Genomic DNA, 25022 nt, shown 5'->3' with positions numbered 1-25022 from the left:
TATCCGTGTTCTCTTTACTATTAGAAACAGACATGAGCATCCTTAAAGCTAATCAGATCGGAAATCCAATTCCAGAAGCCTGAGAACCAATTCAGAGAACTCAGCTCTAAAATTCTGTTCCTCTAGAACTACTACTGGTACCAAATCTGTATTAGTCAGGATTCTCCAGAGAAGTAGGGCCAAGAGAACCAACAGCCAATTCATTCATTCATAGATAGACAGATAGATAGATTATGGAAGCTGAGGGGTCCCATGACCTGCAGCCTGCAAGCTGGAGACCCAGGAAAGCTGGTGGTATAATTCAGCCTGAGTCCGAAGGTCTGAGGACCAAGGAAGGGGGAAGTGGTGTAAATCCCAGTCCAAGGGGGACAGGAGAAAATGAGATGAAATGTCACAGCTCAACAGTGAGACAGAGGAAAGTGGGGTGAGGGCAAATTCCTCCTTCCTCCACCTTTTTTTTTTTTTTAAGATTTTTATTTTATTTATTTATTCGACAGAGATAGAGACAGCCAGCGAGAGAGGGAACACAAGCAGGGGGAGTGGGAGAGGGAGAAGCAGGCTCATAGCAGAGGAGCCTGATGTGGGGCTCGATCCCACAATGCCGGGATCACGCCCTGAGCCGAAGGCAGATGCTTAACCGCTGTGCCACCCAGGCGCCCCATCTCCACCTTTTGTTTTTATTCAGGCTCTCAATGATTGGATGATGCCCACCCAACACTGGGGATCTACTTTACTGAATCCACAGATTCAAATGCCAATCCCATATGGAAACACCCTCACAGACACACCCAGAAATAATGTGCACTAGGGGTACCCTAGTGACCAGGCAAGTTGATGCATAGAATTAGCTATCACCCCTAGTGAGCCATCTGCTCTTAAGAGTGTGACCTCAGCAAGCACATAGTGATTGTTCTTCCACACAAGTGACTGCTCAGTGGGACTGTATATTGCACAGAGTATCAGTCTTTTTCTGTAGAATGGGGGTCAAAAATATAAGTGACAAAGAAAAATATATAATTGACTACATCAAAATTAAAAACTTTTGCTCTGCAAACAATACCAATCAGGAAAGCGAGAAGACAACTCACAAAATGGATGGATATATTTTAAAATCATATGTTTGATAAGATACTTTTGTCCAGAACATATAAATAGCTCTTACAACTTAGAAATGCTGTTATTCTTAGAATCTTAAAAGTTTGAGACTGACAGAGACTTTTTAATATGATCCACTTTCCCCCAGCTTGCCACCCTCCCCTTGCCATTTACTGATGGGGCAACTTAGATACACAGAGTGACCACAGGGGCATTGACAGTCTCGTTCCCTCAGTGCACATCTCTCCAAGTCCTAACCATGGTGTCGAGTGTCCCTACAAAGCTTAATCAGCCATGTCTTGACCCCATTCGCCCTGCCACATTTGTCCCTTTTTTTCTGTGTCCTTTTGTCTGGACTCACTCCACCTTCCTCCAACCACACGCTTCCACTCCAACCTCTCCATCCAAGATAGGAGGGGCCTGTTTGCACAGGCGCACTAGGGAAACGGAGTTGCCTCGTGTACTAGGGGCTGGGCTTTGTGAGTGGGCCCAGCTGTCCAGCACCAACAGGGTCTCCCTGGCGACCTGAGGGCAGCGGGCTGGCTTGGTGGGAACCAATCACATACCAGGAGTCATACCTGAGGTCTGTTCGCACAGGCGCCCTGGGCATCCCCAGCAATCTTGTGCGCAGAGGAGTGGAGCTTCTTGAGGGAGCCTCAGTGTCGCAGGGGTGGGCTCCAAGGAGGCAGGTCCATCGGCCATGCAGTCCCCAGACGACGGCGCTCGTGGTGCAGAGGGTGGTGCTGGAGCACCCGCTGGCCCTGGAAGCCCCAGAGAACCTGGAGGCTGGGGCGGCACCGCAGCAGAGGGCGCAGTGGCTGGGGAAGCTCCCCAGGTTGAGGGGGCATCGCCTTCTCCAAGGTAGGGTGAAAAGGCTTCAGCCTTGGAACACAGGAAACCAAGTGTTAGAGTTGTATCCTTTCCAAGGAGATCCAGGGTTAGGAGGGTGGTGGGGAGACAGGAGGGGCAGGAGGATGGGTAGGAGAGGTTTCAGGGAGCAGGGGACTTGCAGGGACACAGAAGGGGAGTAGGGGAGTAGGGGGAGTGAGGGGGGGCTGAAGGAAACAGTCGGGGTGGTCTGAGGGGGGTTGTGATGCATATTTCCTGAAGCGGCAGCCAAGGTGATCTTGGGTGCCCGAGAGGCGGTCTGGGGGAAGGCAAGCCTCCAGTGGGCAAGGGAGACTCAGCCATGAAGTCCACATAGATGGTGCCTTAACTGTATCTCCACCAGCACCCTTATGGTGCCTTTCCTGTGCCACATGGATGCGGAGGTGGCCCGCCAGTACCTGACCTCAGGTGCCGAACCATTCCACGGGGCCATTCAGACGGAACTCACAGTGATTGACAATGACCTGCTGATGTAAGTTCTAGAAGGGGCTCGTGGGAGCAAGTGGGAACGTGAGCCAATCTCTGCCTGAGGGACACTCTTTTGGAGATGTGCAGACACCGAAGGCTTGGTCTAAGGAGATACATGGGGCACAGGGTCTGTCACAGCCTCAAGGGTTGCTCTAAGGGAGACATGAAGGAGTCACCTTGGGGGGGGCAGTGGACTGAGGAGGACTGGGAGTTAATCAAATCTTAGTTACTTCCTTTCCCCTCACGTTTAGCAAAGTAACTGCTGAAGACTCTGCCCTCCTGCAAATTTCCACTGCCTCCTTCTCAACCAGCTTTCCATGGTACTGCAAACCATGCAGCACTTTGTGCCCCCCTTTTTTGTTAAGCCTCGGCCTAGAAAAGAGGGCTGAGTCCACAAGAGAGTCCCATTTTAGGCAGGGTGTCCTTCCCTAGGGCCATGATTTTTGCAGTAGTTGCCACTTTGTTTGCCTGTACTGGCCCTGGGGTACTCTCTGCTCACTTGTTTTCATTGGTGCTTAAATACTGGTTACCACAGATAAAAGTGAGCCAGTGTTATGTGTCAGTATCCAGATTTTCTCCCCTTTGTCCTCAGGTTGGAGGGGAGTTTCTGGGATTCAGATATTCAACTTGTAAAAGGCAGTTGAAGACAATTGAAAAAATGAGAGAATGAAAGTTGCTTGGGTCCTGTCATTCAGCATTGACTAATGTCAGCATTTTGGAATACTTCTGTAGTTTTAAGATTGTAGGAATAATACAATAAATGTATGACAATCATATAAATGAGTAAGGTTTTTCAAATTTAGCATCATTTGTTTCCTGACATGTTTTTTTCATCTGAAATTTGGACTTTACCTCTCTCTAAAACTTCAAAAACATCTTATCAAATGGATACATACATGATGTGTTATAATGGATTGGTTCAATACTTACATTTTTCTCAATTTTTTTCCTATTATACATAATGTTTCAGTGGGATTCTTGTATGTAAGTCTCTGTATGAATGGTGGTTTTCTTAACATAGATTCCAAGAAGTAGATCTATAATAGAAAATTGCTCTCCAGAAAATGTGCCCACCCCCATTAGAATGCTGGGTCCCCCACATCCCTGTCACGGCTGGATCTGTTTCCTGCCACAAAACAAAACAAAAAACAAAACTCAGTTTGCACGAGCAAAGAATTTGGAAACACTAGAATAAGAATTTTGTGCTTTACTGGCCTTGTTTCAGATCACAGAAGGAAAATGCCGGGACAATTTGTTGCTTGGGGTGGGTGAGGGGCAGACAGAGGCAGTGGAGTGTAGTCTTGGGCACACAGGTTTTTTCCCGTGAACTGCTCACTTACTAGCTTTGGCACTGCAGCACGACAGTTGCCGGAGCTGCATGGAGATGGCACAACAGGCAGGGCTCAGACGGGTGAGTGGCGGGCTCCTCTTTCTTCCACTCGTTCTTGTCGTAGTCCCACTTGGCTGAGAAGCCCTGGATCGGGCTGACCTTCACGTCAAGCATCCTCTTGGTCTGCTTGGCCGCCCACTCCTCTTCAGAGGTGTGCGGGGCGGGGAAGTACACGTAGTGCTTCTCCCAGATCAAAATGAGAGCGGTAAAGCTGCCAAAGAGCATGGTGGCGCCCGCAACCTTCTGCCACTTGTTCATGCTCCTGTTCATTTCAGCAAAGCTCTCGTTGAACTGAATGTGGTGCAGTTCAACGTTTTCATCAATGGAGAGGCTGCTCTGGGGAGACTTCTTCTCTTTCAAGGACTTCTGGTCGGCAGCAGTTCTTGACATGGGCCGCATCAGGCAGTGGATAGTCACGCCAGTCGACAGAACTCAGGAGGCATATCCTTCAGTCTTCGCGACACTTCTATGTGCTCACACAAACACTGAGTTGGAAGTTGCTTGCTTGCCAATTAGGCTAAACACTCTAGCCAACGTTCTGCCGCTGCTGCCTGCTGTGACCGCCGTGACCACTCTGGGAAAACATAATTAAAAACAAAATCCTCTGTGTGCAGGTACTATGCCATGCTCTTGACCCACACTATCGTATGTAATTCTCACGACAACCTGGTGATCTCAATTCTATCATTCCTACACCTTTCACAGGTGAAGAATTGAGGCTCAGAGAGGCTGGGTGTATTTGATTCAAGCACCAGTCTCTTAGCCAAGGTATCACATCGGCCTCAGCACTGGGAGGTTGGGATCGTGCTTTTCCTTCTGCTGGCTCCAGGGAACATTCATGTGACTAATGAAAAATGCAGAAATGGATAAATGCAGGGAAAGTAGATGAGAATTGAGGAGAAGACAAGGTTGATCAGAATCGCAGTCCTGGACTTCCGGTTAAGATGGCGGAGGAGTAGGAGACACCTTTTTCAGCCGGTCCCCCGAGTCGAGCTGGATAGGTACCACACCAGCCTAAACAACCACGGAACCAGCCTGAGACGCAGGAAGATGCATCTGGATCTCTACAAATGAACATCTCCAGCGCTGAGTATTGAGGTACAAAGCGGGGAGCCATGAAACTGTGCACAGATATCGGAAGATAAACGGAAGGGGGAGGGAGCCGCCGCGTTCGGGCGCGGGGAAGCGGTAGCCACTTGCACGGGGGAGCGGGCGGGCTCGTGGTCGGCACCCGCAAAACAGCAGACTGAGACCGTGAGCCGGGTGCGCATGCCACCAGGCATCTCGCGGAACACCGGAATCCCGGTGCGCTCACTGGATCCAGACTGAGACCGGGAGCTTCCGGAGCGCGCGCGCGGGGCAGCTGGCGGCTGGCGGCGTTAGAAACACAAAGGACAGAGACGAGCGGGCCCGGGAAGTGAGGGCTGGGACGCCGGGTGTGGGGCGCACATCCCGGGACGCTGCAGGGTTGAGCAGCACCAACAGAAACAGAGTTAAAGTGGCCAGAACATTAGTAGAGAACGGGCCGCAATCCCTCTGTTCTGTGACAGAGGCTGAAATTCGGCCGCTGCTGCTCTGACTCTCAGAAGAGGCACAGCAAACCGCCAGGGAAAGCCGCCAGAGAGCAAAAGCCTGGCAATACCGGCTCAGGGAGTGCCCATCCCCATCCCCCCTCGCAGGGGACACGGAGACTCTACCCAAACAGGGCTGCCTGAGTATCGGCGCGGCAGGCCCCTCCCCCAGAACACAGAAGGCAGGCTGAAAAATCAAGAAGCCCACAACCCGAGGCGCCTGGGTGGCGCAGTCATTGAGCGCCTGTCTTCAGCTTAGGGCGTGATCCCAACGTTCCGGAAAGGAGTCCCTCATCGGGCTCCTCCGCTGGGAGCCTGCTTCTTCCTCTCCCACTCCCCTGCTTCTGTTCCCTCTCTCGCTGGTTGGCTGCCACATAAATAAATAAATAAAATCTTTAAAGAAGAAGCCCACATCCCTAAGATCCCTATAAAACAAGGGGCACGGCCTGGGACCCAGTCAATAATTTGGGCTCTGGACAGCCCCGCAGCCTCTCCTCATCAGAATGACAAGAAGGAGAAGCCCCCCCCAGCAAAGAAAAGACAGTGAGTCTGTGGCCTCTGCCACAGAAATAATGGATATGGATGTAACCAAAGTATCAGAAATGGAATTCAGAGTAACGATGGTCAAAATGATGAGTAGAATTGAAAAAACTATTAACGAAAAGGTTACTGAGAATATAGAATCCCTAAGGACAGAAATGAGAGCGAATCTGACAGAAATTAAAAATTCTATGAGCCAAATGCAGGCAAAACTAGAGGCTCTGACGGCCAGGGTCACAGAAGCAGAGGAACGGGTTAGTGAATTGGAGGATGGGTTAATAGAGGAAAAAATGAAAATAGAAGCTGGTCTTAAAAAAATCCACGCCCACGAATGTAGGTTACGGGAGATTACTGACTCAGTGAAACGATCCAATGTTAGAATCATCGGCCTCCCCGAGGGGGTGGAGAAAAACAGAGGTCTAGAAGAGATATTTGAACAAATTGTAGCTGAAAACTTCCCTAATCTAGCGAGGGAAACAAACATTCATGTCCAAGAGGCAGAGAGGACCCCTCCCAAGCTCAACCACGACAAACCTACGCCACGTCACGTCATAGTGCATTTCGCAAATATTAGATCCAAGGATACAGTATTGAAAGCGGCCAGGGCAAAGAAATTTCTCACGTACCAAGGCAAAGGCATCAGAATTATGTCAGACCTGTCTACACAGACCTGGAATGAGAGAAAGGGTTGGGGGAGCATCTTTAAAGCTCTTTCAGAGAAAAACATGCAGCCAAGGATCCTTTATCCAGCAAGGCTGTCATTCAGAATTGATGGAGAAATAAAGACATTTCAGAATCGCCAGTCACTAACCAATTTCGTAACCACGAAACCAGCCCTACAGGAGATATTACGGGGGGTTCTATAAAAGTAAAAAGGCCCCAAGAGTGATACAGAACAGAAAGTCACAGCCAATACAAACAAAGACTTTACTGGCAACATGGCATCATTAAAATCATATCTCTCAGTAATCAGTCTTAATGTAAATGGTTTGAACCATCCCATAAAGTGCCACAGGGTTGCAGATTGGATAAAAAGAAATGACCCATCCATTTGCTGTCTACAAGAGACTCATTTCGAACCCAAAGATGCATTCAGACTGAGAGTAAGGGGATGGAGTACCATCTTTCACGCAAATGGACCTCAAAAGAAAGCTGGGGTAGCAACTCTCATATGAGATAAATTGGATTTTAAACTACAGACTATAGTTAGAGATGCAGAAGGGCACTATATTATTCTTAAAGGAAGCATTCAACAACTGGATATGACAATTATAAATATATATGCCCCCAACAGGGGCGCAGCAAGATACACAAGCCAACTCTTAACCAGAATAAAGAGACATATAAATAAAAATACATTAATAGTAGGGGACCTCAACACTCCACTATCAGAAATAGACAGAACACCCTGGCAAAAACTAAGCAAAGAATCAAAGGCTTTGAATGCCATACTCGACGAGTTGGACCTCATAGATATATATAGAACACTACACCCCAGAACCAAAGAATACTCATTCTATTCTAATGCCCATGGAACATTCTCAGGAATAGACCATGTTCTGGGACACAAAACAGGTCTCAACCGATACCAAAAGATTGAAATTATCCCCTGCATATTCTCAGACCACAACGCTCTGAAATTGGAACTCAACCACAAGGAAAAATTTGGAAGAAACTCAAACACTTGGAGACTAAGAACCATCCTGCTCAGGAATGACTCGATAAACCAGGAAATCAAAAATCAAATTAAACAATTTATGGAGACCAATGAGAATGAAAATACAACAGTCCAAAACCTATGGGATACTGCAAAGGCAGTCCTAAGGGGGAAATACATAGCCATCCAAGCCTCACTCAAAAGAATAGAAAAATCTAAAATGCAGTTTTTATATTCTCACCTCAAGAAGCTGGAACAGCAACAGAGGGACAGGCCTAATCCATGCACGAGGAAGCAGTTGACCAAAATTAGAGCTGAAATCAATCAAGCAGAAACCAGAAGTACAGTAGAGCAGATCAACAGGACTAGAAGCTGGTTCTTTGAGAGAATCAATAAAATTGACAGACCACTGGCAAGACTTATCCAAAAGAAAAGAGAAAGGACCCAGATTATTAAAATTATGAATGAAAAGGGAGAGGTCACGACGAACAGTATTGAAATTGGAAGGATTATTAGAAATTTTTATCAACAGCTATATGCCAATAAACTAAGCAATCTGGAAGAGATGGAATCCTTCCTGGAAACCTATAAACTACCAAGATTGAAACCGGAAGAAATTGATTTCTTAAACAGGCCAATTAATTATGAAGAAATTGAGTCAGTGATAAACAACCTTCCAAACAAGAAAACTCCAGGCCCGGATGGTTTTCCTGGGGAATTCTACCAAACATTCAAAGAAGAAATAATACCTATTCTCCTAAAGCTATTTCAAAAAATAGAAACAGAAGGAAAGTTACCAAACTCATTCTATGAGGCCAATATTACCTTGATCCCCAAACCAGGCAAAGACCCCCTCAAAAAGGAGAATTACAGACCGATCTCCCTAATGAATATGGACACCAAAATCCTCAACAAGATACTTGCTAATAGAATCCAACAGTACATTAAAAGGATTATCCATCACGATCAAGTGGGATTCATACCTGGGATGCAAGCGTGGTTCAATATTCGCAAATCAATCAGCGTGATACATCATATCAACAAGAAAAGACTCAGGAACCATATGATCCTCTCAATCGATGCCGAAAAAGCATTTGACAAAATACAGCATCCTTTCCTGATTAAAACCCTTCAGAGTGTAGGAATAGAAGGTACATTTCTCAATCTCATAAAATCCATCTATGAAAAGCCTACTGCAAATATTATTCTCAATGGGGAAAAGCTGGAAGCCTTTCCCTTAAGATCAGGAACTCGACAAGGATGCCCACTCTCGCCACTATTATTCAACATAGTACTAGAAGTCCTTGCAACAGCAATCAGACGACAAAAAGGGATCAAAGGTATTCAAATCGGCAAAGAAGAAGTCAAAATGTCTCTCTTCGCAGATGACATGATACTCTATATGGAAAACCCAAAAGAATCCACTCCCAAACTATTAGAAGTTATAGAGCAATTCAGTAACGTGGCGGGATACAAAATCAATGCTCAGGAATCAGTTGCATTTCTATACACGAATAATGAGACCGAAGAAAGAGAAATTAGGGAATCCATCCCATTTACAATAGCACCAAAAACCATACGTTACCTTGGAATTAACTTAACCAGAGACGTAAAGGACCTATATTCTAGAAACTATAAATCACTCTTGAAAGACATCGAGGAAGACATAAAAAGATGGAAAGATATTCCATGCTCATGGATCGGAAGAATTAACATAGTTAAAATGTCCATGCTACCCAGAGCAATCTACACTTTCAATGCTATCCCGATCAAAATACCAAGGACATTTTTCAAAGAACTGGAACAAGTAGTCCTTAAATTTGTATGGAAACAGAAAAGGCCCCGAATCTCTAAGGAACTGTTGAAAAGGAAAAACAAAGCTGGGGGCATCACAATGCCGGATTTCGAGCTGTACTACAAAGCTGTGATCACAAAGACAGCATGGTACTGGCACAAAAACAGACACATAGACCAATGGAACAGAATAGAGAGCCCAGAAATGGACCCTCGGCTCTTTGGGCAACTAATATTTGATAAAGCAGGAAAAAACATCCGGTGGGAAAAAGACAGTCTCTTCAATAAATGGTGCTGGGAAAATTGGACAGCTACATGCAAGAGAATGAAACTTGACCACTCTCTCACACCATACACCAAAATAAACTCCAAATGGATGAAAGACCTCGATGTGAGACAGGAATCCATCAAAATCCTAGAGGAGAACATAGGCAGCAACCTCTACGACATCGGCCAAAGCAACCTTTTTCATGATACATCCCCAAAGGCAAGAGAAACAAAAGATAAAATGAATTTATGGGACTTCATCAAGATTAAAAGTTTCTGCACAGCCAAGGAAACAGTCAGAAAAACTAAGAGGCAGCCCATGGAATGGGAGAATATATTTGCAAATGACACTACAGATAAAGGACTGGTATCCAAGATCTACAAAGAACTTCTCAAACTCAATACACGAGAAACAAATAAACAAATCAAAAAATGGGCAGAAGATATGAACAGACACTTTTCCAATGAAGACATACAAATGGCTAACAGACACATGAAAAAATGTTCAAAATCATTAGCCATCAAGGAAATTCAAATCAAAACCACACTGAGATACCACCTTACGCCAGTTAGAATGGCAAAAATTGACAAGGCAAGAAACAACAATTGTTGGAGAGGATGTGGAGAAAGGGGATCCCTCCTCCATTGTTGGTGGGAATGCAAGTTGGTACAGCCACTCTGGAAAACAGTGTGGAGGTCCCTTAAAAAGTTAAAAATTGAGCTACCCTATGACCCAGCCATTGCACTACTGGGTATTTACCCCAAAGATACAGACGTAGTGAAGAGAAGGGCCATATGCACCCCAATGTTCATAGCAGCAATGTCCACAATAGCTCAATCGTGGAAGGAGCCGAGATGCCCTTCAACAGATGACTGGATTAAGAAGTTGTGGTCCATATATACAATGGAATATTACTCAGCTATGAGAAAGAACGAGTTCTCAACATTTGCTGCAACATGGATGGCACTGGAAGAGATAATGCTAAGTGAAATAAGTCAAGCAGAGAAAGACAACTATCATATGATTGCTCTCATCTATGGAACATAAGAACTAGGATGATTGGTAGGTGAAGAAAGGGATAAAGAAAGGGGGGGTAATCAGAAGGGGGAATGAAACATAAGAGACTATGGACTCTGAGAAACAAACTGAGGGCCTCAGAGGGGAGGGGGGTGGGGGAATGGGATAGGCTGGTGATGGGTAGTAAGGAGGGCACGTATTGCATGGTGCACTGGGTGTTATACACAACTAAGGAATCATTGAGCCTTAGTTCGGAAACCGGGGATGTACTGTATGGTGACTAACATAATATAATATTAAAAAAAAAAAAAAAAAAAGAATCGCAGTCCTGGCTTTCCAGTGGCTTCCCTATACTCCCAGGCCCTTTTGTATCTTGAAACCTTCCTTTGACCCTCTGCAATAGAGGGTACAATGGTGGTACCTGTTCCCCCCCACCCTCTCTCCTCAACTATGAAAAGAGCTCTTTCCAGGTACTTTCAGGAGCTGAGAAAAAATAGAACAAAATCTTCTGCCAATCCAGAAAGTGTCTCTATAAAGGTAGAAGAAAAACAATTTTATTATTGAATAAGCATTGTACCAGAATGTGACGCACATCACAGGCAATCTGCTAAGAGAGTCCAAAGACAAAGAAATTTCACCGTTTGATAGCTAAGCAGATATAATTCATTACATGTTCTCAAGATCTACCATAACTAGACCTCAAGTAAGAGGACTTGATGCCACCATGTCCCACACATAGTTCATCCTGAATTTACGTGGTAACTGGGGTGACCATATGTAGTAGTTATTGGGTGTTTTGGACTGCACGTTTGTGTTCCCTCCCCCACATTACTATATTGAAGCCCTAAACCCCAGTGTGGCCGTATTTGGAGATAGGATCTTAAAGGAAGTAAGTAAGGTTAAATGAGGTCATAAGAATGGTGCTCTGGTCTGATAAGTATCTTAATAAGAGAGACACCAGAGAGTGCTCCTGCCCACCCCTCCTCCCCCCCCTCCCCACCCTTTTCAACTGCACTGAGGTAAGGCCCTGTGAAGACCTAGGAGAAGGTGGCCCTCTATAAGCAAGGGAGAGAATTCTCACCAGAAGCCCAATTTGCTGGTACCTTGATTGTGGACTTCTAGCCTTCATAAGTGTGAGAAAATAAATTTCTGTTGTTTAAGCCCCTAGTGTGAGGTACTTTGCTATAGCAGATTGAGCAGACTAATACAATTGGCTTTATCCAAGGGAAAAACAAGCTTTTCATATTTTCATGACCAGAGCTAATTTTACAACTTGGAGCCAGGTGCCCAATGGAGTTAGGCTTCTACCCTCCCGCAGAAACTGGAGATAGAGACACAATCTTGCTTGATGTTTACATTCCAAAGAGATGTTTCCTAGGTCAATGAAAAAGACATTCCTGGGTCATAAACCTGGCGAGGGGCTGTTCTAGTCTCTAAAAACATTTACATACTTTCAAAGAGACAGAGAAATAATTTATGTTTTCTAAAGTAAATGCATTAAGAAAGGGGTCATCTCTTCCCATATCTTCAAGAGGGAGAATTAAGCCTCTTATTTTATTTTTTTTTAAACACACTCTATGCCCAGTGTGGGGCTCCAACTCACAGCCAAGGTCAAGAGTCCTATGTTCTACTGACTGAGCCAGCCAGGGGCCCCGAAACCTACCTTTCTTTCTTTCTTTCTCTTTCTTTCTTTCTTTCTTTCTTTCTTTCTTTCTTTCTTTCTTTCTTTTTTTTTTTGATTTCATTTATTTATTTGAGAGAGAGCGAGAGCACGAGGGTGAGCATGAGTGTGAGCACGAGGGTAGGGTGAGCATGGGGTGGAGGGACAGGGAGCGCGAGGAAGAAGCAGACTCCCCACTGAGCAGGGGGCCTGATACAGCTGGACGCGGGGCTCCATCCCAGGACCCCGAGATCATGACCTGAGCTGAAAGCAGGCTCTTTAACCCACTGAGCCACCCAGGTGCTCTACCCCTAAGCCCCTTATTTTTAATTTGTACGTGTTCTCTAAGTAGCTCTCTCTGAAATATGCTGTATCTTGAAAACTCGCTAAGCTCCCTAACTAGTCTAGTAGCTCTTTTGTAGACTCCAGTAGATTTTCTATGTAGGTGATCGTGTCTGCAAATAAAGGCAGTTTTTCTTCTTTCTTTCCAGTCCGAATGCCTTTTATTGCTTGATTTCTGTCCTCATTATGGGTTGGATTTTCCTGCTTCTCTGCATGCCTGGTACTTTTGGATTGGATTGCCAGACATTATGATTTTGCCTTAGGTTCTGGATATGTTTGTATTCCTAGACACATTCATGAGCTTTGTTCAAGGATGTTGTTAAGTGAGTGGAAACAGTTTGGGGCGCCTGGCTGGCTCAGTCACTTAAGCATCTGCCTTCGGCTCAGGTCATGATCCCAGGGTCCTGGGATCGAGCCCCGCATAGGGCTCCCTGCTCAGTGGGGAGTCTGCTTCTCCCTCTCTCACTGCCCCTCCTCCCCCCCCCCCGTTCATGCGTGCCCTGTTTCTCTCAAATTAAATAAAATCTTTTTAAAAACAGTGAATGGAAACAGTTTGATCCTTTTGAGCCGTGCTTTGAAGATTTGCTACATGGGACCAGAGGAGCTCAGTGTAGGATTCATTTCCCCCCGCCACACACACACAACTGAGGCAAGACCTTTCTGAGTGCCCTGCTAAATGCCTCCCAAACTATGAGGTTTGCCCTCCTGGTTGCTGGAGTTAGACACTATTTGCTGTCTGGCTTGAGTGCTGGGCATAGCTACCTTTCATCCTTGAAGATGGTCCTTTCCCTGGCCTTGGGTAGTTTCTTCACGCACTTGTGCTGATCAGTGGTCTGCTGCTTACTCCAGTGGGACCCTCTGGGGATGTGCAGTCCACTCTCCAATGAACCCTCCACCTCCCCCCCACCCCCTCCCCCCGCCAATTAGTCAGAGCTGCATTTTGCCGCTTACAACCAAAATGCTCCAACTCATAGATAAGAATAGTCAGTAGATTTCAAGCAACAAACTCAGGGAGTGCAGGGTGGTTTGGGTGATTTGCCATTACTGATTGGCTAAAGTTGGGGAAGGCCAAGAGGCTCCCATTCACATCATGGGAGAAGGAAGTAGAGAACCCAGCTATCCCCTGCAGGCAACTAGGACCATATGTTTTCTGAAGGCAGACTCTAGGGTTTGGGTACATGCTGCCGTGAAACCATTTTGAAAGGTGACCACGGGGTAGACGGTCACTTCTGATGGGCTCGGGTAACCTAGAGCCTGGGAACCACTACTCCAATCTTGACATTTTTGCCTCCAGACCCAGAAGGAAACTTCTGGCCTCTCTCCTACCTTGCAATGGGCAAAGTGGGGGATCCCTTAGTGCATGGAGCCAAAGTGTGGAGATGTCAAGAAAACCCAACTGAGAAAAGGATTCTGAGAGTTATTACACTGCAGTGGCAGCTGGATCTCCAGCCTCCCTGGGTCTCTGTCCTTAACGCAAGAGCACCAAAGAGTGGTGTCCTCACAGTTGTCATGAGAGTATCGGAGATGGTTTGGAAGACTTGGAGAACCACCGATCCCTCTGAAATGTCACCTGGCTGATGCTTCTGTGAGCTTTCCTCCTGGCATTCCAAAAGGTTTCTTCTGTAAGAGTGTCTCTGTCTCTCTTTCTCCTCACCCTGCTCCCCACCACCCCTATTGTATTCTTCAAACAATTTCCTCAGAGAGGCCATCCTGGAATCACCGAACCTATATTAGCCATTTGAACAAATGCGCAAGAAGAAACCCAGACGGGGATTTAGAATTTGGTGAAGATGACATTTCGACTTAGGGGGCAAATAAGAATTATTCAATAAATGGTTTGGGGACACCTGACTAAGACTTTGGAGAGAAAACAAAGTTAGAATCCAATGTTCCTTTCTCAACAAAATTAATTACCAGTTGATAAAAATTTTAGAGTACCAGAAGAGGTTAAGTGAACACTTCTGTAATTTTACACAGAGGAGGGCTTTTCGTAGGAAACAAGACCTGGAAATTATAATGAAAACAATGGATCACATAAACACATTAAAAAATTTAAACCACTACATAGAAAAGGACCGTGAACAAAGATACAATGAAAAATGAGGAAGAAAAGTATTTTCCAGTTACGACAAAGATGTGATACTCTAAACATGTAACAAACGCGGAAGTATTTATTAAAAACACTTGCATATTTAAGTTTTCTTTTTAGGTTTCTGTTGTTTGCCTTAGGCTATTTGACTCAATACTGTTATTGTTGTTGCTTAACATTGCAGTAGCAGGTATCATTTTTCGCATTTTCTTTCTTTTTTTTTAATGATTTTTTATTATATTATCTTAGTCACCATACAGTACATCCCCGGTTATTTTTCGCATTTTCTATTTCACATCCAAATAGAGATGTCTATTTGGCAGGTGGATATAGGAGTCTGGAGTAGGGGGAAATGTCTGGGACGGAGATACCAATCTGTGAGCCAGGACAGGGCCCTGAAAGCCCTGGGCCTGCATGAGCTCACCAAGGGCGGCCGAGAGCGGGTGCAGGGGGAGAAGCGGCCCACGGCACCGAGCCCTGGGGCCCTGGGACACTCGGAGGTGGCAGGGAAGAGAGGGAGCCGGCAGCGGAGACTGAGGAGGGGCGGCCAGAGGGCTGGGAGGGACCCCCAAGAGCGCAGGTGCGGGGCGACCTCCTGGGACCGGAATAAGCCGCACGCGCACACGCACGCATGCGCGCACACCGGGGAGGGGGTGGTCAGGGAGGAGGGAGTGATGGGCTCCGCCGGGTGCTGTTGACCGCCGAGGGAGGAGGGGAGGCCCCAGCAGGCTCGCTGCGCTTGGCAACGAGCTCCTGGACACCCGCACAAGAGAGGTGCGCGTGTGGGGGTGCGGGTGTTGGGGGTTCGGAGGGGATGGGGAACTCGGGGACGGCAAGTCCAGGCCGGCCGCTCTCGGGAGGGGCTGCCCTCTGGCCCTGGGGAGGAGGGAGCGAAGGGGTGGAGGAGAAGCTGGCCTGGGCGGGGTCCCAGGGGAGGGACTGCGGCTCCTCCCACGTGCCCAGGGCCCCCAGGGAGGAAGGGGTGCGCTGAGGCGCCAGGGAGGGAAGAGCTCAAGCTGGGGAGGAGGGCTTTGCCCAGAAGGAACCGGCCCCTCCTCGCCAACCCCGCTCCCGGTGGGGGGGGGAACCCTCCTCCCCCAGGTTCTCACCGCTCTGGACCGAGATGCCTCTTGTCGGAAGCATAAGTTGCGACAAAAACTGGAACAGATCATCAGCCTCGTGTCCAGCAACAGCTAAGTGTGGCGGAACCGGTGAGGAGGAGAGGGCGTCTCAGTCCTGAGCTGTCCTCCCGGCTGAGCCCTGGATCCGGGGAGGGGGAGGGGGAGGGGGAGGGCGCGGGGGCGGGGCGGGGCGGGGGTCACCGGGCCAGTCTGCCCCCGGCACACCTGGGCCCCCTTCATTAGTGCCTTCCTCTGGGCCCTGCCTGGGGGCAGGGGTGACAGGAGCAAGCCCCCGACCCCCGGCAGCAGCAATAGCCCTGGCCTCCTGCCCTCCTGCCCTCCTGCCCAGGTGTTGTGGCAGCCCCTGCCCTCCTTGCTATTTATACCCCCAACCACGTATTTATTTAATTTATCTCCACCTCGGCCTCTCCGTCTGTAACTGTGTGTCCCTTCTCTGGGATGTTGTCGGCCCCGCGCTCCTTCTCTCCTGGGGTCGTCCCGGCTCCTCTGTGACATCGCCAGCCTTGGCCTAGCCTCTGGCACCTCCCCCATGCCGCGGCTGGCCCCGCCCATTCCGAGGAGGGGGTCTCGGCACCAGCAGCAGCGCTTGTGGGTGGGATGGAGGGAGGGTGACGCTCCCCAAGCCGCCCTCGGACTGTGGCTGTGCCGAGGGGTCTCCCCGCAGCTGGGCCACAGCATCCCCTCCAAGCGTCTCGGGAGTCGGACTGTCCCTTTTCCCAGGGCCCTGTTCTGAGCGCCTGGAGAACTCTAACCAGGCTCGTGCCAGGGCCTGACCTGGGCCTGGGGACTCTGGAACTCTCCTCCTCCCGGCCCTACGGCCAGACTTCCTCCGTGTTGTCTGCACTTGCCCCGGACCCCTCACCCTCCGCTGCCCTGCCCTGCGCCTGCCCTGAGTGGCCTGGCCAAGGCGGCCGTGCCTTACTCCTTTGTTCTTCTTCCTCCTCGGAGGGATCTGGCCCCGCCTCGTGGTCCCGAAAACCCACTTCTCTCCTCTTCTTTCGGCATGAGCTTTTTGTTGTCGTTGTTCATGTAGTTTTTTTCCTCATTAAATGTTGGGAACGTGGAGTGCGGGCGTGGCTTTGTCCTTGGGGCAGGTGGGCCGTGGGTGAACAGGGAAGCTGCTGGGGGACAGGCTGTCGGGCTCAGGACTCTGGATGAGCGGGAGGAAGAGTAACTCGCTGCAGGGGTCCTGAGGATCTGAGGAGCTCCCGGGGCGGTGTCCAGTCCGTCCGTCCTCAGCAAACGCTGGTGGCTCAGCCTTCAAGATACAATCCGAATCTGTTCCCTTCTCCCCACCCCCGCTGCCCCCAGCCTGGTCCCAGCTACCCCCGGCTCTCGCCTGGATGCCAGTCTCCCCACTTCTGTTCCACCTGCCCTCATCCTCTTCTCAACGCAGCAGGCACTGGGAACCTGAGAAGCGGAAAGGTGGATCTTGTCCCACTCTGTGCAGAACTCCCCAGTGTCATCAGAGGCACCCAAACTCCTTCCTATCTGACAACTCTTTACTGCCCCAGCTGCATCTCCATCCTGATGCACCTACCTACTTCTTACCCCCAACCCCCCCCCCCACACACACACCTGTTAAAGTCACGCACGCAGGTGGGGAGGAAGTGGGATGCAATTTTAAATGGGGTGGCCAGGAATGATATGTGAGGGAGCCAGGTGGAGCCCCGGGGGAAGAGGGTTCCAGACAGGAAAGAGCCAGTGAGAGGGCCCTGAGGCAAGTGTGGGCCTGGCGTGTTTCAGAAAGGGGAGGAGGCCAGCATGGCTGGCTCAGAGGGAGCAAGGTGGAGAGGAGAGGGGAGGAGGCCAGAGAAGATGGGGGGTGGGGGGGGGGAGGCCCGGGTCACGTCCCACTTTGTAGGCCACTGTAAAGGGCTTTGTCTTGGTCTCTGAGTGAGAGGGGAGCCCACGGAGGGTTTGGAATAGAGGAGTTTTGTGACCTGACTTGGGTGTTAGCGCAGCCCGGCAACTTCAGCAGTCCATCTGTGGGGCCAAGGCGGTGGACTAACTCTGGGCTTTGCTGGGTGAGGGAGGGAGGCTCAGACTATGTTCTGATCTCTTGATGATCCAGCCCCACAGTTCTGGGGCAGTCTTGGGAGCCCTATCTGGAAAGGGTGGGCCCCAGTGCCCCTCCTTCTTGTCCCTTTCCTCCAGCTGCCCTTTGCAGTCCTTCCCCTCCCTCTCTGGATTCTTACAGAAGACTCATTTTTCTCCTTTTCTACCATAATATGTCTCGATGACTTATCAGCAAAGAGCCAATGCCTTAGTAGAATAAAATAGGCCAGTTTCTCTGTTAAAAGAAAGGAGAGCCACATTCTCAGGTTAAATAAAAAGTAAAACTATGGTTCCTCGATTCAATAATGGTCAAGATTTTCCTACTGCAAAGTGAAGAAAGAAACAAAGAGACACAATAAAAAGTATTCAGGTTGGCTTAAGCCAAAGGGAGAAATCCTGGATCGGTGTAACTGAACGGTCTGGGGGTAATTCCTGTCTTCAGGCATGGCTGGATCCAGGATTTGGTTCTCTGAGATGTGCCTTCCTGCTCCTGCTTCGCCTCTGTCCAGTGTCAGCCTGTCCCCCCTGCCGCAGCCCCCAAAGTGTCACTGGCTTGTATGGGGTCACCGTGGCCACAGGAGAGCAGCACTCTGATGGGCCAGGCCTGAGCCACATGCCCACCCCTGGAATCAAGGGTGAAGTCAACTCTCTCAGAATCATAACTGCTGAGGGGAAGGAAAATGGGGGTCTTCTGGGGGGGGGAGGGGATAAGGATACTGGTACGAGGAGAAGGGGAAAGGATGCTGGGTGACAAAACCAACAGATGTCCTCTACGGTGGTGACAGGTATTTCATCAAATTCAAAATCTTTCCCCAATGTTTTTAAAGAGTGAATCTAGGAAAGATTATTCCTTAACTTAATACAACACATGATTATTGTGCAAAATGAAAATATTTTTTCTTTAAGATTTTATTTAGCTATTTGAGACAGAGAGGGAGAGGGAGGAGGAGGAAGAGCAGAGGGAGAGGGACAAAAAGACTCTGGGCTGAGCATGGAGCTCGACGTGGGGCTCGATCCCAGGACCCTGATATCATGACCTGAGCCGAAATCAACAGTCGGACGCTTCACTGACTGAGCCAGCCAGGCGCCCCAAAAATATTTATTTCTAATGTAATACATACTCAAGGGACATATTTAAATAACATGCAAGTCTGAAATTTAAAAGGTGAACGTTTCCTTCCATAATGTGATTGTTAGTGATGAACATTCTTGGAGTGGCGGCGGCTTGTTCCAGGTATAGTTACACATGTTCGCGTGGTGAGAGCATACTGCAGAAGCAGGAACGTGCCTTGTGCAGAGTTCCTTGGCTTGTTTTAATCTCTTTCTATGTTAGTACCCAGGGATCTATCTCCTTTGCTCTTTAACTGCTGTGTGATGTTCCACCAGGACGGTTGTACCTTGACTTACTGAACCTTTCTCAGTTGATGTGCATTTGCCTTCTTTCCAGTTTTTCACTATGACAAATGATGCTGCAATTAATACCGTGCTCCATATTGCCTTGTCACATATGCAAGAGTTTCTCTAGGATAGATTCCCAAGGTTGGGTCAAGGTGTATGCCCCTCTTTAACAAATAATGTCAAGTAAATTTCCAAGTAGGTTTTATAAACACTCCAACTGAGAGTGTGTAAGAGACTTTGCTTCCAACTAACCCTCACCAAACATTGACATTGGAGACTGTCAATGTTTAAAACTTCATCAAGTGAATAGTTTAATATATATAATAGTGAGTGAGTTGCTAATATCATTTGCCATGTTTTCTATGTTCTTTATTAATGATGAATAAAACCTCAAAACAACCAAAATAACCATCAATGGATGCATACTACTCAGCAACAAAAATGGGACGACTGATACATGCTAACACTTGGGTGAAAAACACCCGGACCCAAAGGATGCATTCTGTAGGAGTCCATTTATTTGACATTCTGGAAAAGGTAGAACTCTAGGTAGAGAAATCAGATCGGTGGTGGCCAGGAGCTGGGGGAGAGTTTTGCTACACAGGGAAATGAAGGAACTTTTGGGGTGATGTAGATATTCTCTATCTCAATTGCGGTGGTAGATATGTGACTGTATGGTTTTTCCAAAATGCATAGAGACTTACACCTAGAAGGGGTGAATACTGTAGTATATAAATTATGCCTCAATAAATCTGACTTAAACAAACAAACAAGGATATAAACAAAAAGGGGCAAAACAGTAAGAGACAGTAAAAGGAGAAAGACGTATGTTCCAGGATAGTAACTGCACCCCAGGAAAAGGTGAGGGGATGTCCAGGATGACAGCTGTGCAGTCAGTCAGCCAGCCTAGAGAGAAACCAGTCCAGGCAGAAAGAAGAGAAAAGACATTTAGGGAGAGGGTTTGTAAATTTACCATTGTCGTCAAGGTGACCTTTAACGTCAGGGGGAATAATACCCAAAATGAGTAGAATGAGGGGCGCCTGGGTGGCTCAGTCAGTGAAGTGCCTGCCTTCGGTTCAGGTCACGATCCTGGGGTCCTGGAATTGAGCCCCGAGTCGAGCTGGGCACTCAGCCCGGAGTCTGCTTATCCCTCTGCCCCACCCACCCCTGCTCTTGCGCACGCTCTCTCTCTCTCTCAAATAAATAAAATCTTTCAAAAAATAAAATGATGGGGTGCCCGGGTGGCTCAGTCATTAAGCGCATCTGCCTTCGTCCCAGGGCGTGATCCCAGGGTCCTGGGATCGAGCCCCACATCGAGCTCCCTGCTCGGCGGAAAGCCTGCTTCTCTCCCTCTCCCACTCCCCCTGCTTGTGTTCCCTCTCTCGCTGGCTGTCTCTCTCTCTGTGTCAAATAAATAAATAAAATCTTTTTAAAAATAAAATAAAATGAGTAGAATGTAATAGAACCATTTTTGAGAGCATAAGGTGAAGAAGTGTTGTAAGTAGTGGTGTAAAGGAGCTAAATTTTCATCTCTTCATGGGTAAGTAATGTCTAAAAATGATGAAAGAAAGAAAGGAAGGGAATGAAAGGAAAAAAAAAAAAAGAAAGGAGGGAGAGAATGAGAGAAAGTCAGAGAGACACAGAAAGAGAGACACAGATCCTCTCTGTAGCCACTACAGCCGCTGCATCCAGTCAGGAGAGAGTATCATCATTTTCATTAACTCCATTGTCAACACCGTCATCACCACCACCATCATGATGGGCATCGTCTCTCCCCTCTCAGCCCCCATCAGAGATCTTTAAGTTCCTCAAAGGAAGACTCTGTCTGCCTAGCCATATGGAATAAAAAACTTGAAACACCCCCCAAGAAACACACGTGAAATACAGGAAACAAAAGCTCTGAAGGCACTGGCTATCAGATAATCAAGGGCGATGATCTGGGAGAAGGAAAAGAAACGAGATGAACCCTGAAATTGCCGCAGCTTACTGTCTGGAGAGAGTGTCTCCAAATGGAGCCCAGCAGAATCCCTGAGTGAGGAGACAGAACGGGGAGAGTCCAGGAGATTGAGTTGGCAGGGCAGAGGACCAGAGACCAGAGAGCTGCAGAGGGACAGAATGCTGCATATCCGCAGACGGTCCTGCTGGCGTAAGCAGCACACCCCTGATCGGCACAAGCCTGTGAGGAAACTAGGTGAGGCCGAGGAAAGGACCACTTGCAAGGATGAAAGGTAACTATGCCCAGCGCTTATGCAGGACAGGGACTAGTAGCCAGAATGGGAAACCTCACAATTCAGGAGGCATCAGGTAGGGTACTCAGAAATGTCTTGCCTCAGTAGTGTGGAAAAAACGGATTCTACACCAAAAGCTGTTCTGGTCCCGCTAATTCTTCTTCTTTTTTTTTTTTCTCCTTAAGATTTATTTATTTACTCGGGGTGGGGGGCAGAGGGAGAGAGAATCCTCAAGCAGAGTCCCCACTGAGCACGAAGCCCAACACGGGGCTCAATCCCAGGACCCTGAGATCACGACCTGAGCCGAAACCAAGAGTTGGATGCTTAACCCGACTGAGCCACCCAGGCGCCCCTGGTCCCACTAATTCTCAAAAGCAAGACTCAAAAGAAACAATCTGCTTCCAAATAACAGCATCCCAGAACAAAGCTTATGTTTAGGAATAAAAAGAAAAAAGACACAGCACCGAAGGTCAAATACACAGTGCCTGGCATCCGATCTAAAATTACGAGGCATGCAAAGAAGCACGGAAATACAACCCCATGATGAGGAGGAATCCCTCAATCACATATTTATTTATTTTCCAGTAAAAGGCATGCCAACTGTAAAGGAAGATCTAAAACTGCTTTTGCTTACAGATATCATGACCATGTATGTAGAAAGTCCAACGGACTCTACATGTTACTAGTAAGTTTCAACGAGGTTCCAAGATACAAGCTATTTAGAGAGAGCTCACCAACCAACACCCACCCCCGCCCCCGAAAACCCTCAGCCGGTTGTCGCAGCGCTTCTTTGCTCATCTGAAACAAGGCCAGTAAGCCACAAAATTCCTATTGTTGTGTTTCTGTGTTTATTTCCCTCGTTTGAAGTTTAAGTTTTTTTATTCTGGCAGCAAGCCAACCTAGTGGTGATGTGGGGAGACCAGAATTCTGGCGGGAGGGTATATTTTCTGGAGAGCAATTGTGTACTGCAGGTCAAAAAGCTGAAGAACATGAAAAGTAAAAACTCCGTAATTCTACCTCCTGGAATCGATCTTAAGGAAATAACCATTCATACAAAGACTTATGCCCAAGAATTCCACTGAATCACTACCCATAATAGGGGAAAAACTGGGAATGATTTAACCGTTCAACATTACGTTATAATGCATTTTATGTATCTATTCAGTAACATTTCCTGAAGAGTGTTTAGGGAGTGGAAAAGCTAGTATGTTAAATGGGGGGAAAAAACAGGAAAAAGTCAATGGTAAACTTGAAAATTTATACATTATATGTTGTTATGCGTTTAATGTGTACATACAACTAAGAAGATACTCCAAAATGTCGACAGTATTTAGTGCTGAATATGGAACTTGATTTTCCTTTCCCTAAGTTGTCTTCAATAACCTTGTGCTATTGGAATCTGTCTCCCAGAACCTCCCTTCCAACACCAGAACAAAGGCAAGAAAATCTGGAGACACGGTAGCTGGAAAGAAACTCAGACACAAAATAGTAGCTCAGTTTTATTTTCTGCAGTAACAAACATTTAAGCGCCCGTTCCTCCAGCAACAGGGAAAGAAATCAAGTGGACCAAGCAACAAATTCGACCCTGATAATAAAGTGGCAATTACTCCAAGTATCAAGTCCCTGTGCCTTGCCTAGTAGGGGGCACAAGGTTAGTCCTTAGCTCCCTTTCCTGGGCCTAGGCTTCGCGGAGGCGGGGACCCAAACCCCGAATGTTTCGAATCACCAGGGAAAGCTGGTCGAGGAAGGAGTTGATGGAAATTCGGAAGAAAACAGGGTCTTCGGCAGTCCATCTACTAAAAGTGAGGGAAAAGGAAAATGAGGTTACAGGTGAGAACTGTGGTGGAAGTGCAGAGCACCAGCCCCCTCTTTATACCTAACGCGTCAGTGCCTCCACCGCGGCGCTCTAAGGCAGCGACGGGAACCCAGCACCTGCCGCCACCGCCCCCCACCCCTCCCCACCTCATACTCTTCCAGAACTGACACAGCCAGGGTGCTGCCGTTCACTGTCAGCTCCTTCTGAACTACCCCTCGGTGGCGTTGGGCATGTGGGGCCAGGGACCTGCAGGCCATCTCTGCCTCCAGGGGCGACCGGAAAGGCACAGTGAGCGTGCTGGGGGAGACACGGTTAAGGCACCATCCGCTCCTGAATCTCCCCTTCCCTGAGGCCTCCTTATCCCTCAGAGGCTCGCTTCTACCCCAGGACGCCCGCGCTCCCTCCCGCCCCCTCCGCGCCCCTTCAGCCGCTTCCTTGACCCCTCAGGCCTCCTTCCTCCCACCGCCCCCACCCCCTGCAGGCCCTTGGGCACCAACCGCCCCATCCCGCCAGGCTGCGCGCCCCTGCTGCCCCCTGGGCACCACCCCCCCTTCGGTCCCTTCCCCAGGCTGCCACCGTGCTCCCCGGCCACCCCACCATGGCCCCTGCCCAGGGACGCTCCATGGAAAGGATACAACTCCAGCAGTCGGCTGGCGGCTGCCACAGCCACGGGCGCTGCGTCCCCACCAGGTCCGAGGGCCTGCGGTGCCTGCCCGGCCTGAGGAGGGGCACCGGCCGCCTCGCCCTCTGCTCCCTCGCTGCCAGGGCCACCGTCGCCTTCACGGCTGCCGGAGCTCCCCTGGCAACCAGGAGCGCCGGGGCTAGGCTGGCGGTCCGGGCCGCCCGCTCCGCCAGCCGCACCGCCCTCGCTGCCGCCCTCGCTGCCGCCCTCGCTGCCGCCCTCGCTGCCGCCCTCGCTGCCGCCCTCGCTGCCGCCCTCGGCGTCGTCTGGGGCCTGCATGGCGGCTGAGCCCGCCTCCCCAGAGCCTGCAGCTAAGCCGCCCGCACTCTCCGCCAATGGCTCAGACTCTGAGGCGCCTTCACGAAGCTCCGCCCTTCCGCGCGCAAGGCTGCTGGGGGTGCCCAGGGCGCCTGCGCAGACAGCCCCCATGGGGCTGCTTCCCGCCAAGGCGGCCTTGCTGTGGCGGCAGAGATTCCCGGATCCAGTCGACCCTGAGGAGATGGAGCCTACTTCAGGAAGCTCCGCCTCTCGGCACCTGACGTCACTTGGGCTCCCGAGGGAGCACGCACCGTCCCCTGCAGAGCCTTCTTCTGAGGCCGCTGGCACGTGACTGCCTCCCCATCCAGCCTGCGCATATACCGGCCGGGCTCACCTCCCCTACATGTGGGTGTGACGAACCTGCTGACGGTGTATCCCCTGTTACTGACTTCTGGGACGCGGTCTGACAACTCTTAGCCGCTCACTGCCTGTCCCTCTCTCTGGGCTTCACATGTGGCTGAAGTCTGCATGTGCTGGGTCCACGAGGGCCCGGCCGGACTCGAGAGCGGAAGGGCGGGGAACAGTCACTTAACCCTCTGCTGGGACAGCCCTCCTGGGCTCACCCTCCCCCAGGAACAATGTCCTGCAGCTCTCCGGGGGG

At 49.0% G+C, this 25022-nt stretch overlaps 1 long non-coding RNA gene and 2 pseudogenes across 2 annotated transcripts; 2 read left to right on the top strand and 1 right to left on the bottom strand.

The window, feature by feature from the left end:
• Positions 1–1795: 1795 nt before the first annotated feature.
• On the top strand, positions 1796–2840 carry LOC148106785 (EKC/KEOPS complex subunit LAGE3-like; annotated as a pseudogene).
• An 822-nt stretch (positions 2841–3662) lies between these two features.
• On the bottom strand, positions 3663–16072 carry LOC123795570 (cytochrome c oxidase subunit 4 isoform 1, mitochondrial pseudogene; annotated as a pseudogene). Its single transcript, XR_015723278.1, has 2 exons — positions 15889–16072; positions 3663–4415 (listed from the first exon to the last, which is right to left on the bottom strand). The product of XR_015723278.1 is annotated as a cytochrome c oxidase subunit 4 isoform 1, mitochondrial pseudogene (transcript).
• Positions 15161–16986, top strand: LOC148106784 (uncharacterized). Its single transcript, XR_015723279.1, has 2 exons — positions 15161–15553; positions 15881–16986. It is a non-coding gene; the product is annotated as an uncharacterized LOC148106784 (long non-coding RNA).
• The last annotated feature ends 8036 nt before the right edge of the window (positions 16987–25022 follow it).

Source organism: Ursus americanus, chromosome X (assembly GCF_024610735.1).
Source record: "Ursus americanus isolate L20-20 chromosome X, mUrsAme1.1.p, whole genome shotgun sequence".
Lineage (NCBI taxonomy): Eukaryota > Metazoa > Chordata > Mammalia > Carnivora > Ursidae > Ursus > Ursus americanus.
This window is presented reverse-complemented; position numbering and strand designations above follow the sequence as displayed.